Below are 14,848 nucleotides of genomic sequence, written 5' to 3'. Positions count from 1 at the left end.
GAACTGCCAGAGGAAGTGGTGGAGGCTGGTACAATTGCAACATTTAAGAGGCATTTGGATGGGTATATGAATAGGAAGGGTTTGGAGGGATAGGTGCCGGGTGCTGGCAGGTAGGACTAGATTGGGTTGGGATATCTGGTCGGCATGGACGGGTTGGACCGAAGGGTCTGTTTCCATTCTGTACATCTCTATGGCTCAATGACTAGCCTTTTGTGATTCCTGTCATTAACATACACATTAGAAAGGCTGTACAGAAAGGAAGAACATCAATGCTAAACCATTGCCAGTATTCCTGTGGAGGTTCAGGACAGCCGTTAATTGTTTTTAACACTGAACATGAGGCTGAGGAAGGAAATGGTCAATGTCTCACACATTTCACCCGTTACATTGGGACTGACTCTGACATCTCATCGATTTTTCTGAAATTGTATGGGTTTGGGCTTTTCTCTGCAGCATATTTTGCTTGGAACAGGCTGCTCCCAGCATTATGCCAGCCTGTGAACTGTATTAGTATTCTCCTCTGTCACAGCTACTGCTGTGAGGAATATTTTATACTTAAATTATTTCCTAGCCATGCAACACAGTTTTCCACACAGCCAGTGCTGCAGCATGTAATCATGGAGACTGCAACAGTGCTCCTTAACAAAAAGGGCTATGGGCAAAGGACATGGGTTGAGGTAAAAGCAGGAGTTGCTGGAAAAGCTCAGGTCTGGCAGCATCTGTGAAGAGGAATCATAGCTAACTTTTTAGGTCAAGTGACCCTTCCTCATAACAGGATGAGGTGACCTACTGGTATTATCACTAGACTATTTATCCAAAGACTCTGGGGACTTGGCTTCAAATCCTGCCATGGCAGATGATGGAATTTAAATTCAATGAAAACAAAATCTGGCATTAGGAGTTTAATAGTAACTCCAAAACAGCCATTTGGTTCACTAATAATCTTTGGGGAAGGCAACTGCTGTCCTTACCTGGTCTGACTCCAGACCCACAACAGTGTCATTGACTCTTAACTCTGAGCTACAAATCTTCACAAAACTTGCCAACTCTTAACTGCCCTCTGGGCACTTAGGGATGGGCAATAAATGATGCCCTCATCCTGTGAATGAATTTAAAAAGTTATGCTTGTTACAGAATTGCACTCCTTTTACTGTATGGAAACCAACATTTGGCTCAGCGTATCTTTGCTGGCGCTCATGCAATCATTCCAATCTAACTTTCTTTTATTAAAACACGAGATGTGGGCATTGCTGACTGGGCCAGCATTTGTTGGCCATCCCTAGTTGCCCTTTGGGAGGTGGTGTTGAGCTGCCTTCTTGAACACTGCAGTCCATTTGGTGTAAATAGACCCACAATGCTATAAGAGAGAGACTGAGTACCAAAACGTATCTGTATAACCATTAATTATCATTAGACACTATCTGGAGTAGGTGTGTTCGGTTCTGGAGATCACACCTCAGAAGGATGTATTAGTTTGGAGGCACTGTTGCGAAGCTTTAATATCCGGAGTTTACTATTGACTGGAAACTCATCTAGATTCATCAAATTACTATAATGGCTGCAACAGAAGGCGAGAAACCCTACAACAAATAACTCATCTCCTGACTCCCCAAAGTTTGTTCATCATCTACAAGGAAGTGAAATGTGGGTCTGTTCAGTCATTGGACCCTCACAGTGCATCAAATGCATGTAAATATCACCTGGCTCAAGTAAGAGATGCTTTCGGTTTGTTTGGATAGAGTAAAACTTCAATGTTCGTTTCCTTGATATAAGTATACGTACAAAGATTTTTAATAAATAAAATATATTTTTGAAATGAAAAAAATCTACAAGGCACAAGTCAGGAGTGTGATGGAATACTCCCCACTTGCCCAGATGGGTGCAGCTCCAACAACACTCAAGGAAGTTGACACCATCCAGGACAAAGCAGCCCCCACTTGATTGACACCACATCCACAACCATCCACCACCTGACACTCAGTAGCAGCAGTGTGTACCACCTACAAGGTGGACTGCAGAAATTAACCAAAGATCCTCAGACAGCACCTTTCAAACCCACAACCAGAAGGCCAAGGGCAACAAATGATTGGAACACCACTCCCAGCAAGTTCCTCTCTGAGCCACTCACCATCCTGACTTGGAAATATATTGCCTTTCCTTCATTGTCGCCGAGTCAAAATCCTGGAATTCCCTCCCTAATGGTCTACCTACAGCACATGGACCACAGTAGTTTAAGAAGGCAGCTCAACCCACCTTGTCAAGGGGCAACTAGGGCCGGCCATAGTTTGCAAAGTCCACATCCCATGAGAAAATTTAAAAATAATTATAAGATTGAACAGGATAATACTTAGAGTTTAAACATTCAGTTGCAAAGGCAGGTTGTATAAATATAATTGGTGTTGCCTTGAATTACAAAGGTTGAGGGTGATCTAGTTAGGATGTTTAAAGGGTTAGAGGGATCTGGCAGGTTACTTCTGCTGGTGGGGATCAGGAACAAGACAAGTCCAGCTCTTCACTGAAAACAACAAATGCTGGAGATCACAGTGGGTCAGGCAGCATCCATGGAGAGAGAACAAGCTGATGTTTCGAGTCTAGATGGCTCTTCGTCAGAGCTCTGCCTGACCCGCTGTGATTTCCAGCATTTTTTATTTTCAGTACAGATTCCAGCATTTGCAGTAATTTACCCCTAAGACTGGCTCTTGTGTGAAATAAGGAGCATATTTAAAGGGTTGTGACAATCTGAACCCCACTGCCCCAGAGCACTGTGGATGCAGGGGGCTAGTGGGTGTTTCCACCTTTGAGATGGATTGTTGTCAGTTGGGTTATGGTGTCAATGGATATGGAAACAAGGTGGAGGTAAGATACAGTTTAACTGAACAGCAGGACAGACTGGTGAGATTGTATGGTGTCCTCCTGTTATCTATTACTTGAGGATGATGCTTTGTTTACATTCTGTATATGTTATCCTTCCTCTCCAAAGGGCTCACTGAGCTATAGATCAACCCCAGATCCTGGGTGAGCTTCTGGAACTCACTGTCATTGGATAAGGGGGTCTCGCTGAGTGATGAGTTGGACCGAAAGGTCTGTTTCCATGCTGTATGACTCTATAAGGAGGTCTTGCTACTGGACTTGGCCCCACTTAGCAGAACAGCAGATTAACAGGCTCTGGAACATTCTGCACTTCCTCCTTTTGCTTTCAAACACGACTCATTGGAAAAAGTATTTCTTTTTATATCCTCTTTAGCAACAAGTGAAGTCCCATAAGTCTAGAGAATAGCCGCTGCTGTACCTTTGTTTAAGAAAGGATAACAGGAATAGCCCAGGAAATTATAGGCCAGTGAACTTTACATCAGTGGTAGAGAAATTATGGGAGAAGTTTTTTAGGGACAAGATTTACGCAAGTAAATAAAGATTGGACTTATTAGGTTATATTCAGAGTGGCTCTGAGCAGGGGAGGTTTTGTCTCATAGATTTGGTTGAGTTTTTTAGGGAAGTGATGAAGATGATTGATGAGGATGGGGTAGTGGATGTTGTGCACATAGATTTTACCAAAGCAATTAACAAGGTCTCTCATGGTAGGTCAGTTCAGAAGATTAAGTCACATTTGATCAATGGTGAGTTGGTAAGTTGGATACAGAATTGGCTTGGTCATAGAAGACAGGGTAGTTGTAGAGGGGTATTTTTTGACTGGAGATCTGTGGCCAGTGGTGTTCTGCATGGATCAGTGCTGGGACCTCTGTTTGTTTGTAAATTATACAAATAATTTGGATGGAAATGTAAGTGGTCTGATAGTAAGTTTGCAGAAGACATGAAAATTGATCAGAGTTGTGGATAGTAAAAGTAAATTATACTTTGATATTATTGACTGATAACCAATTACTGTATCTTTATGGAATAACCTGTATTTATTTGGAAACCAGCTTAATGGATCTTTTTATTAAAATGTCTGATGCAGATAAGGTATTTCATTGTTTTTTTTGTTAAGTGGAAAAGGTATTTTATTTTACATAGTGATCTGTGGGATAATGAGACTTGAGAGACAATGTATTCCTCCTATTTTGGTCATGACATAATCAATGACCGTACTTGGGAAACCTGAACGATTCATTATCGGCGGTCCCCCACTGACGAGGGTGACTCTCTGCCACTCTCAGGGGGAGTCCGGAGGCAGCTGTACAGACCGATGGGGCTAACACAGGCTCTGTCACACTGGGGGCAGGGGGTGGTTAAGGGAAGGGCTAGGTGGGACAGTGGTCTGGCAGCATGCTTCTTTCGCTGTTTTCATCTGGCTTCCGCTGTATCCCGACGGCAAGTCTGAAAGGTTACTGAGGACCAGCTAATGAGGTAACATAACACATCCAACCAAAATCCACAATCACCCATGCCTTTCCACCGAGCAACAGAATATTCCCTGATGGGTCCCATTTACTGAAACCATCAGACTCTCCTTTCTCCAATTCCAATGTTGAAATCTTCAAAATGATCACCATCCCAAAATCTTCATTGACGTTTTGAAGTTAACAGTTTATGTTTTTGAAACAAACATAAAACCATACACACTAGGAGTGGGAGTATTGTGATTGACCCTTACATCCAATAAGATCATGGCTGATCTGTTCATGTTCCAAGTTGACATTCCCATCTACTCCTGATAACTTTGGATTGCCCTCTGCCTAACATGACCAAATCCCCCTCTGTCTGAAAAATGTTCTGTCACTTCGCATTCATCGTATTCTCAGGCAGAGATTTTCAAAGTTACAAAACACTCTGATAGTAAAAAGCTCATTTTAATTTTAGTTCCGGACTGACCCACAAGAAGAAACATCATTTCCAAGTCCACCTGTCAAGGCTGTAAGATCTTACACACTGCAACCAAATCCACTATCCTTTATTTTAAGATTCCCTACAGCGTGGAAACAGGCCCTTCGGCCCAGCAAGTCCACACCAACCCTCCGAAGAGCAACCCACCCTGACTAGTGCAGCTATCACTATGGGCAATTTAGCATGGCCAATTCACCTGACCTGCACATCTTTGGATTGTGGGAAGAAACAGGAACAAACCCACGCAGACATGGGGAGGATGTACACACTCCACACAGACAGCTGCCCAAGGCGGGAATTGAACCCGGGTCCCTGGCGCTGTGAGGCAGCAGTGCTAACCACTGAGCCACCGTGCCACCCCCCCCCCCCCCCCCCCTCACTCTTCTAAACTCCAATGGAAACAAATCCAGTCAGTCCAACCTTTCCTCAGGAGCGAATTCACTCACTCCAGGTAACAATCTAATGAACCTCCTTTGAACCAGCTCCAATGCATTTACATTCTTAAGTAAGGAGACCAAACATGTCCACAGTATTTGAGATATGGTCTCAGTAATGCCATGTGTAACTGAAGCATAACATTTCTGCTTTTAAGTTCAATACCTCTCACAATGAAGGATAGCATTCCATTTCCCTCGTAATCGCTTTCTGCATTTCCTCACCAATCTTTTTCGATTCATGCATGAGAATACCACAGAATTCCACAGTTGTCCACCATTTAAATAATTGTCATTATTTTAATCTTCCTGCCAAAGTAAACAACTTCACATTTTCCCACTCCATCTGCCAGACTTTGCCCACTCACTAAACTTATCTTTATTGCTCTGCATCCTCGGTAGGTCACCTTCACAACTTATTTTCATACCTTTCCTTGTGTCATCTGCAGTGTTAGCCACCATACCTTCAGTTCCCTTGTCCAAATCATTGATATAATTTGTAAAATGTTGAGGGCCCAGCACAGATCCCTGTCGGGTATCACATGTTTAATCCTGCCACTCTGGGAAAGACCCATTTATCCATACGCTCTGTTTCTGCCAGCCTGCCGTCTTCTAATCCATGTCAATGTGTTACCCCAATACCATGAACCCTTATTTTGTTCAATAACTTTTTATGTAATACCTTGTCAAATGCCTTCTGCAAATCTGAGTACTGGAAATCTCATCATCAATGGCTTCCCCTTTATCCACAGTGTTTTTTACTCCTTTAATGAATTCCAATACATAGGTAAGTAAGAGTTGCCTTTCAGTAAAACATGCTGATGTTTCCCAATCCACTTGAATTTTTTAAAGTGACCAGTTCTAATCTCCTTAATGATCAATTCTAACACCTTCTCATGACAGATAGATGTCAGGTTAAGTGGGCTATAGTTTCCTGTTTCCTGTCTCCTTCTCTACTTGAACAGAGGAGTTATATTCACTACTTTCCAGTTTAATAGAACCTTTCCAGAATCTGACAAATTTTGAAAAATGAGCACCAAAGTATCTATTGTAGCGTTCTTATAACAATTGTACACTATTTGTCATCTCTTTTAAGAGGAGAAAGTGAGGACTGCAGATGCTGAAGATCAGAGCTGAAAATGTGTTGCTGGAAAAGCGCAGCAGGTCAGGCAGCATCCAAGGAGCAGGAGAATCGACGTTTCGGACATAAGCCTGAAGAAGGGCTTATGCCCGAAACGTCGATTCTCCTGTTCCTTGGATGCTGCCTGACCTGCTGCGCTTTTCCAGCAACACATTTTCATCTCTTTTAAGACCCGAGGATGCAATCCATTGAGACCCACAAACAGCTCCATCAGATTGTCCCGTCCCACTCCCCCAGTGATCATTATTCCTCTCTGAGTTGATTCGGAGTGCTAACCCTCCATTTTTACACAGCTCCATTTTCCTCAACTAGCTCAGCTTTCACCCCCACACTTCTGCTCATTTTTACATTTAAAATACTTGCCTTAGACTCACTCTTCTCTTTTTCAAACTTGACATAAAGCTCTGTCATATTATGATCACTACTCAGCAGAAAGCCTTTATTCTCAGGTAATTAATTAATCTTGTCACATTACACAACACCAAGTTTCATCTTAGCTGCTGCCTGGTCATTTCCAGCATGTGCTGCTATGAGAAATTTTCAAAAACAGTCTAACTAAGGTGACAATTGCAATTTGTTTTTTCTAGATTATAGATTCTTTGACCTTCATTTTCCACATTAGTATTTCATTCTCCTGCTTCAACTCTGACCCTTGATTTGTCAAAATTACTCTGAGATTGATACTCCATTGTCCCACCTAGTTTAAAGTTGAAACTTTATTGCTGGAACAGCACAGCAGGTCAGGCAGCATCCAGGGAACAGGAGATTCAACGTTTCGGGCACAGTCCCTGGGAAACATCACCAATCCAGACCTGCTGTGCTGTTCCAGCAATAAAGTTTCAACTTTGATCTCCAGCATCTGCAGACCTCACTTTCTCCACCTAGTTTAAAACCTTCTCAACTTCCCTAATTATGCAGTTCATAAGATCACCAGTCCCAGCATATTTCAGATGTAGACCAGTCCCATGGTAAGCTAATGGAGAAAGTGACCCCAAAGTAAACTATTGGAAACTAACGGAGAAAGTGAAGTCATATGGTGTGCAGGGTGTTCTAGCAGGTGGATAAAGAACTGGTTGAGCAGCAGGAGACAGAGAGTAGTAGTTGAAGGGAGTTTCTCAAAATGGAGAAAGGTGACCAGTGGTGTTCCACAGGGATTAGTGTTGGGGCCACTGTTGTTTGTAATATACATAAATGATCCGGAAGAGGGCAGTAAGTTTGCAGATGACATGAAGATTGGTGAAGTAGCAGATATCATAGAGGACTGTCAAAGAATACAGGACAGTATAGATAGACTGGAGAGACGGGCGGAGAAGTGGCCGATGGAGTTCAATCCAGACAAATGTGAGGTGATGCATTTAGGGAGGTCTAATTCTAGAGCGAATTATACAGTAAACAGAAGAGCCTTGGGAAAAGTTGATGAGCAGAGAGATCTGGGAGTTTAGGTCCATTGTACCCTGAAGGTGGCGGCACAGGTGGATAGAGTGGTCAAGAAGGCATGTGATATGTTTGCCTTCATCGGATGAGGTACTGAGTATAAGAGCTGGCAAGTCATGTTAAAATTGAACAAGACATTGGTTCGGCTGCATTTAGAATACTGTGTACAGTTCTGGTCGCCACATTACCAAAAGGATCTGGATGCTTTGGCGAGGGTGCAGAGAAGATTTACGAGGATGTTGCCTGGTATGGAAGGTGCTAGCTATGAAGAGAGATTGAGTAGGTTAGGTTGTTTTCATTAGAAAAAAGGAGATTGAGGGGGACTTGATTGAGGTTTACAAAATCATGAAGGGTATCGACAGGGTGGATAGAGATAAGCTTTGCCCCAGGGAGAAGGATTCAATAACGAGAGGTCACATGTTCAAGGTGAGAGGTGAAAAGTTTAACGGGGATACACACGGCAAGTACTTCACACAGAGGGTGGTGGGTGTCAGGAACACATTGCCAGCAGAGGTGGTAGAGGCAGGCACGGTAGATTCATTTAAGATGCGTCTGGACAGATGCATGAGTAGATGGGGAGCAGAGGGATATAGATGCTTAGGAATTGGGCGATAGTTTAAACAGTAGATTTGGATCAATAGACAATAGACAATAGGTGCAGGAGTAGGCCATTCAGCCCTTTGAGCCTGCACTGCCATTCAATATAATCATGGCTGATCATTCCTAATCAGTATCCTGTTCCTGCCTTATCTCCATAACCCTTTATTCCACTATCTTTGAGAGCTCAGGCTTGGAGGGCCTGTTCCAGGGCTGTAAATGTTCTTTGTAGCCCAGAGGTATAGATCTCACTCCCCCCTCATACTGCCAATCTCAAACACCAGAACCCATTTCTGTCACACTGTCTGCGGCAGACATCCCCTTATTCAATTTCTGCCAATTTGCATGTGGTAGCAGTCCAAAGATTAATACCTTTGAGCTTCTAATTTAAATTTAACATCAAAATTCTCATACAGCCCCTGCAGAACTTCTTTCCTAGTTCTACCTTTGCCATTGATACTGACATGAACCATAACCAATGAATCCTCCCTGTCCCACTGCAAGTTCCAGAATGCATGTCCTGAATCCTGGTACTGGACACAGCTGCCAGGATTCCCAACCTTTGCTGCAGAGAACATTGTCAATTCCTCTCACTACACTGTCCCCTATCACCACGACACACTATGCACTGTTGATAGCCATTAAAATGTGGACATTAGAACATTGTACAGTCCAGCACAGGAACAGGCCCTTCGGCCCATAATGTTGTGCCAAACATGATGCCAAATTAAACAAATGCCTTCTATCTGCTCTTGGTCCATATCCCTCCATTCCTTGCATATCCACGTCTTATCTCTTAAATGCTCCTACATTAACTGCCTCCACCACCATCCCTGGCAGCAATTCCTTACTCTTACCACTCTCTGTATGGAAAACCAGCCTTTCACATCTCCTTTGAACTTTCCCCCCTCACCTTATATGCATGCCCCCGGGTTTTAGACATTTCAACTCTGGGATAAAAGATTCTGACTGTCAGCCCTATCTATACATCTCATAATATTATAGACTTCTATCAAGTCTCTCTTCAAGCCTCCGCTGCTCCAGAGAAAACAACATGAGTTTTCAGCCTCTCCTTGCAGCTCATCCCCTCTAATCCAGGCAGCATCCTGGTCGATCTCTTCTGCACCCTCCAAAGCCTCCACATCCTTCCTGTAATGTGGTGACCAGAATTGTATTATGCATGACCCACGAGACATTTAAATATCAAAAGAGTTAAAGAAATTGAAGTAACCTCTTTGAACTGTTGGCCAAATCTTTCTATACTTAGTAGTTACATGGCTAAATACTGGTTAGGAGAAGTTTAAGAATCAATAACAATGGTTTATACCTCAATTTGCTGGTAAAATGATGGCTTAATCACCAGTTCCCTTTACAATTGTGAGATTATTCATTCTCTCTCATTAATTACATGTAAACGAATAATGTTAATCTTAAACTGCCTTTATGTTGGGTTTTCGTAGATCAGCAGAGAGCAGGCACTCAGGGATTCTCATGGTTTTGACCAGCATTACCTACAGGGGAGGGGAGATAGACTCAAACCTCCAATTCCCTTTCCTTCTCTCCATAATCAGCTAGAAAGGTTACGCCAATCACATACCACCCACACAGGAAAGGTACAATTAAAGAAGGTAGTGTACTTTTATAAGTATTAAACTGAAAGAATGGTTAACAATGCATCTGTCTTTGCAAGTTGAAGGGAGAAGGAAGCTTTTTGCTGCTCATAATTTGTATTTTAAATAAGTTCAGATAACTAGGGTCAACTGCCCAGACTAATAGCAGAGTTCCTCTGAAGAGAAACCTGTTCAGCATGGGAAATCCAGTCTCACAAACCTGATTTGAGACTTTTGAAGAAGTAACGAAGAGAAGTAGTGAGGTTAGAGCAGTGGACATGATCTATTTGGACTCCAGTAAGGTGTTTGACAAGATTCGTCACAGTAGACTGTTTAGCAAGGATCACACGGAATAGAAGGAGAACTAGCCATTTGGATACAGAACTGGCTTGAAGGCAGAAGACAGAGGGTGGTGATGGAAGGTTGTTTTTCAGACTGGTGGCCTGTGACCAGTGGAGTGCCACAAGGATCGATGCCGGGTCCACTACTCTTTCTCATTTATATAACTGATTTGGATGTGAAAATAGGAGGTATGGTTAGTAAGTTTGTAGATGACACCAAAATTGGAGGTGTAGTGGACAGCGAAGAAGGTTACCTTAGAGTACACCAGGATCGTGATCAGATGGGCCAATGGGCTGAGGAGTGGCAAATGGAGTTTAGTTTGGTTAAATGTGAAGTACTGCATCTTGGAAAGGCAAATGAGAGAAGGGCTTATACATTTAATGGTAAGGTCCTAGGGAGTGTTGCATTGAGTCTTTGGAGTGCAGGTTCATAGCTCCTTGAAAGTGGAGTCGCAGGTCGATAGGATAGTGAAGAAGGCATTTGGTATGCTTTCCTTCATTGGTCAGAGTATTGAGTACAGGAGTTGGGAGGTCATGTTGTGGCTGTACAGGACATTGGTTAGGCCACTGTTGGAATTCTCGTCTCCCTGTTTCAGGAAGGATGTTGTGAAATTTGAAAGGGTTCAGAGAAGATTAAAAACGATGTTGCTGGGAATAGGCAGTTTGAGATATAAAAATAGGTTGGATAGACTGGAATCTTTCTCACTGGACCTTCTGTCCCAACATCTTGTTTTTTTGGTTTGATGTTAATTATTTGTATATGAGAACGCTGTGAAGCATTTTGGGGTGCTCTTTTATGTTACGGTACTATATAAACACAGGTTGTTGAAGCTTGCCATGGTCTGTTTATGGGGTTGGTCATCAATCACTGATATCCTTTTCAAACATGCTTGTTCTCAACATTTATTCATGAGTTTGTTTTGTGGAAAATATTGGGTAAATCATCATGAATGAAATGAACCTGGCATTAAAATCAACTACATTTCTCAGGCATTGAGTGAGGAAGGTACCTAACATTTTGTGAGCTGGGGGTGGGTGGCTGTGGGGAGAGAAGGCAGATAGAGGGAGGTGGTTCTATTCCCTGCCAAATTGATTTTGCTTTTACCCTTGTGTTTAGAAAGTGATGAGCAGGTTGTAATCACTGGAATATTATAAAGTGCCAGTGTGATAATACAGAGCTTATAGACTCCCCAGGGAGACCAACAGCTTGTGACCCCAAATGGAGGTCAATGAGAAATTAGCACGAGCATATCAGATTGGAGGAAGGTGATAATTGCAGGTATCCCAGTAGGAGACATGGACACAGAAACAGCAACAATTAGAGAGTCCCATTGCCTGAAAGAACTAGTCACAAGCCTTTAGCAGCTCCCTGTATGAATATTTGTGGAAAACTTTGAAATGGCATTTAACCAGAGGTATGGCTGACGCAGATTTGTGTGAAAAAAATAAGGAAAATCAATTCTTCTTATCAGTCAACTCCATGTTTGATGAGTTTTCCCAAGTACTGTGTGATCTTTGTGTGGTCTGACAGGGAAGGTGTGAATGGGGAGTTGATAAAATCACCAAATACTGCTCATCTGGTAGTTGCCTTCTTTATGTGAATTTAATTTCAGACTCCTGATCAGTACACCCACTCACGCATGGTCTAAACTACTGAGCTCAGGACCAGGACTGGTTTTGGCGTTTGATCTCAAGATCATTTGAAAACAAAACACAATATGGAAACATTTCCTAAACCTCACTGACACCTCATGGGGCTTCCATATCTCATACGACCCCGACATTGTGGAAAGAGGCCAATTAACCCATTGAATCTGCAAAGATCATCCCACCCTATGCCCATGACCCTGCATTTCCCTGTTGTTAATCCACCTAGCCTGCACACTACAGAGCAATTTCGCATGGCCAATCTCCCCTAACCTGCACATCTTTGGACTGTGGGAGGAAACTGGAGCACCTGGAGGAAACCCACACAGACATGGGGAGAATGTGCAAACTCCACACAGTCACCTGAGGCTGGTGCTGTGAGGCAGCCATGCCAACTACTGAGCCATGGTGCCACTATCCATCACTAGCTCTCCTCTGCCCAGAGTATCTTGGGCACCATCAAGGACCTGCATTTATATTGCAGTTTGAACACAGTAAACATCTGTGGGCATTTCACAGGCTTTTCATGGGAGCAATTATTCAGCAAAGTTAACCATCAACTTACATGATGAGGTATTCAGACAGATGGCCTGAGGCGTGGTCAGGGAGCTGGGTTTGGAAGAGAATCTCCAAGAAGAGGACAGGTAGGTGGCAGAGTTGAGGGAGGGAACTTCAGAGTTTAGTACACTGACAGCTGAAGGCACGACTGCCTTACATGTCAGTCTGACCCCTTATTCTCTTTATAATCTGACAATCCCACATACAAATACAAGTCAGTCTCTGTGTATCTCATGGATAAGGTGAAGCTGTCATGTGAGTCACAAATGTTTATGTGTCATTTCCTTTCTCTTCAAATTTCATTCCTTGCATTAGTCAAATCTTCATGGCACAAGAGGAGACCCTTCGTTCCATCCTGCTTGTGCTAGCTTTCTGAAACAGCTATCCACCTAGTTGCATTGTCCTGCCCTTTTACCACAAACCATTTTAAAGTTTTCTTTTCAAACGCCTTTTCAAATATTTTATAAAAAGCTGTTCTATATTCTGATTTACCTTACGCTCTATTATAACGGGTGTAATAACAGAGCCTTTAAAAATATATAATATAATCAAGCAGAGTCAACATAGCTTCATGAAGGGAAAATCATGGCAGGCAAGTTTATTACATTTCTTTGAAGAGGTAACAAACAGGATCGATAAAGGGGAAGCAATGGGTGTAATATATTTAGATTTTCAGAATGCGTTGAATAAGGGAATAAATGTTTGGCTGCTTACCGCTAAGAGCCCACTGTGTTGGGGTAATATGTCAGCATGGATAGAGGATTGGATAACTAATAGGAGATAGAGAGTTGGGATAAAGGGAGCATTTTGACAATGGCAATGGAGTGCCATGGGTCTCAGTTTTGGGGCCTTAATTATTTACATAATTAATGACTTAAGGAATTAAGGGCTACGGGGAGAATGCGGATAAGTGGAGTTGAAATGCCCATCAGCCATGATTGAATGGCGGAGTGGACTCAATGGGCCGAATGGCCTTACTTCCACTCCTATGTCTTATGGTCTAATGGACTTAAATGAGGAAAGTGAATGTACTATTGCCAAGCTTGTGGATGACAAAACAAAGGTGGGAAAGTGAGTGTGAGGGTGACACACAGGGTGTGCAGAGGGATAGAGGCAGGCTAAACAAGGGGGCAAAAACTTGGCAGATGGAATATAATGTGGGGAAGTGTGAGGTTATGCATATTGACAGGAAGATTAGAGGAACTGAATGTCACTTAAATGGAGAAAGACTGCAGAAAGCTACAGCACAGAGGGGTTTGGGAGCCCTCATTCCTGAATCACAAAAAGCTAGCATTCAAGTTCAGTTGGTCATTAGGGAAGGCAAATGGAATGTGGGTCTTTATTTCAAAGGGAATGGAGTATAAGAGAAGGGATGTTTTGCTAAGGCAGCAGTCAGACTACAACTGGAATACTGACAGCAGTTTTGGGTCCCTTATCCAGGAAATAATGCTATTGGAGGCAGTGAGAGAAGGGTCATTCCACTGATCCCAGGTAAGGACGGACTGTCTTATGAGGAGAGGGTGATTACATTGTGCCTGTAGTTATTGTAATTTAGGAGAATGGGAGGCAATCTTGTTGAAACATACAGAATGCTTGAGGAACTTGTCAGGTGACGTTGAAAGGTTGATCCCCTTTGTGGGGGAATACAGGACTGGAGGGGCATCATCTCAGAATTAGGGGTCATAGATTTAAGGCAGAGATGGGGAGGAATGTCTTCTCCCAGAGGGGAGTAAATCCATAAGATTCCTTCCCCCAGCGGGCTGTTGAGGCTGGGTCATTCAGTGTTTTCAAGGCTGAGACAGACGGGGGAGTTTTAATCAGGAAGGGAATCAAGGATTGGAGTAAAGGCAGGAAGGTGGAGTTGAGGATGAGCAGGTCAGCCATGATCTCATTGAATGGGGGGGCAAATTCGATGGGCTGAATGGCTTCAATCTGCTTCGATGTGTTATGGTCTTAAATTCACTGTCCCTTCCTTACTTTGACATTCGATGTTTAATGTGTTTTTAATTTGTTTCCAGACATCGAAAAGCTTATTTTGTATTGTCACCATTTCCAGATTTCCAGCATTTGTGCATTTATTTTTATTCACACTTCCTCCAGCTCAGCTGGCCAGCTGGTAACCTGGACTGATAACTGCCCCTTTGTTTCCTAGCATGGAACTACTTTATGATCCAATTTAACCCTCACAGTTTTACTGCAGGAGCTTCACTTGTCAATAATGTTCCTTTGTGTAAATGTCTCTTGTGAGTGAAGCAACAGAAGTTA

This window comes from Chiloscyllium plagiosum, chromosome 15 (genome assembly GCF_004010195.1).
Source record: "Chiloscyllium plagiosum isolate BGI_BamShark_2017 chromosome 15, ASM401019v2, whole genome shotgun sequence".
Taxonomy (NCBI): domain Eukaryota; kingdom Metazoa; phylum Chordata; class Chondrichthyes; order Orectolobiformes; family Hemiscylliidae; genus Chiloscyllium; species Chiloscyllium plagiosum.
Note: the sequence above shows the minus strand (reverse complement) of the source record.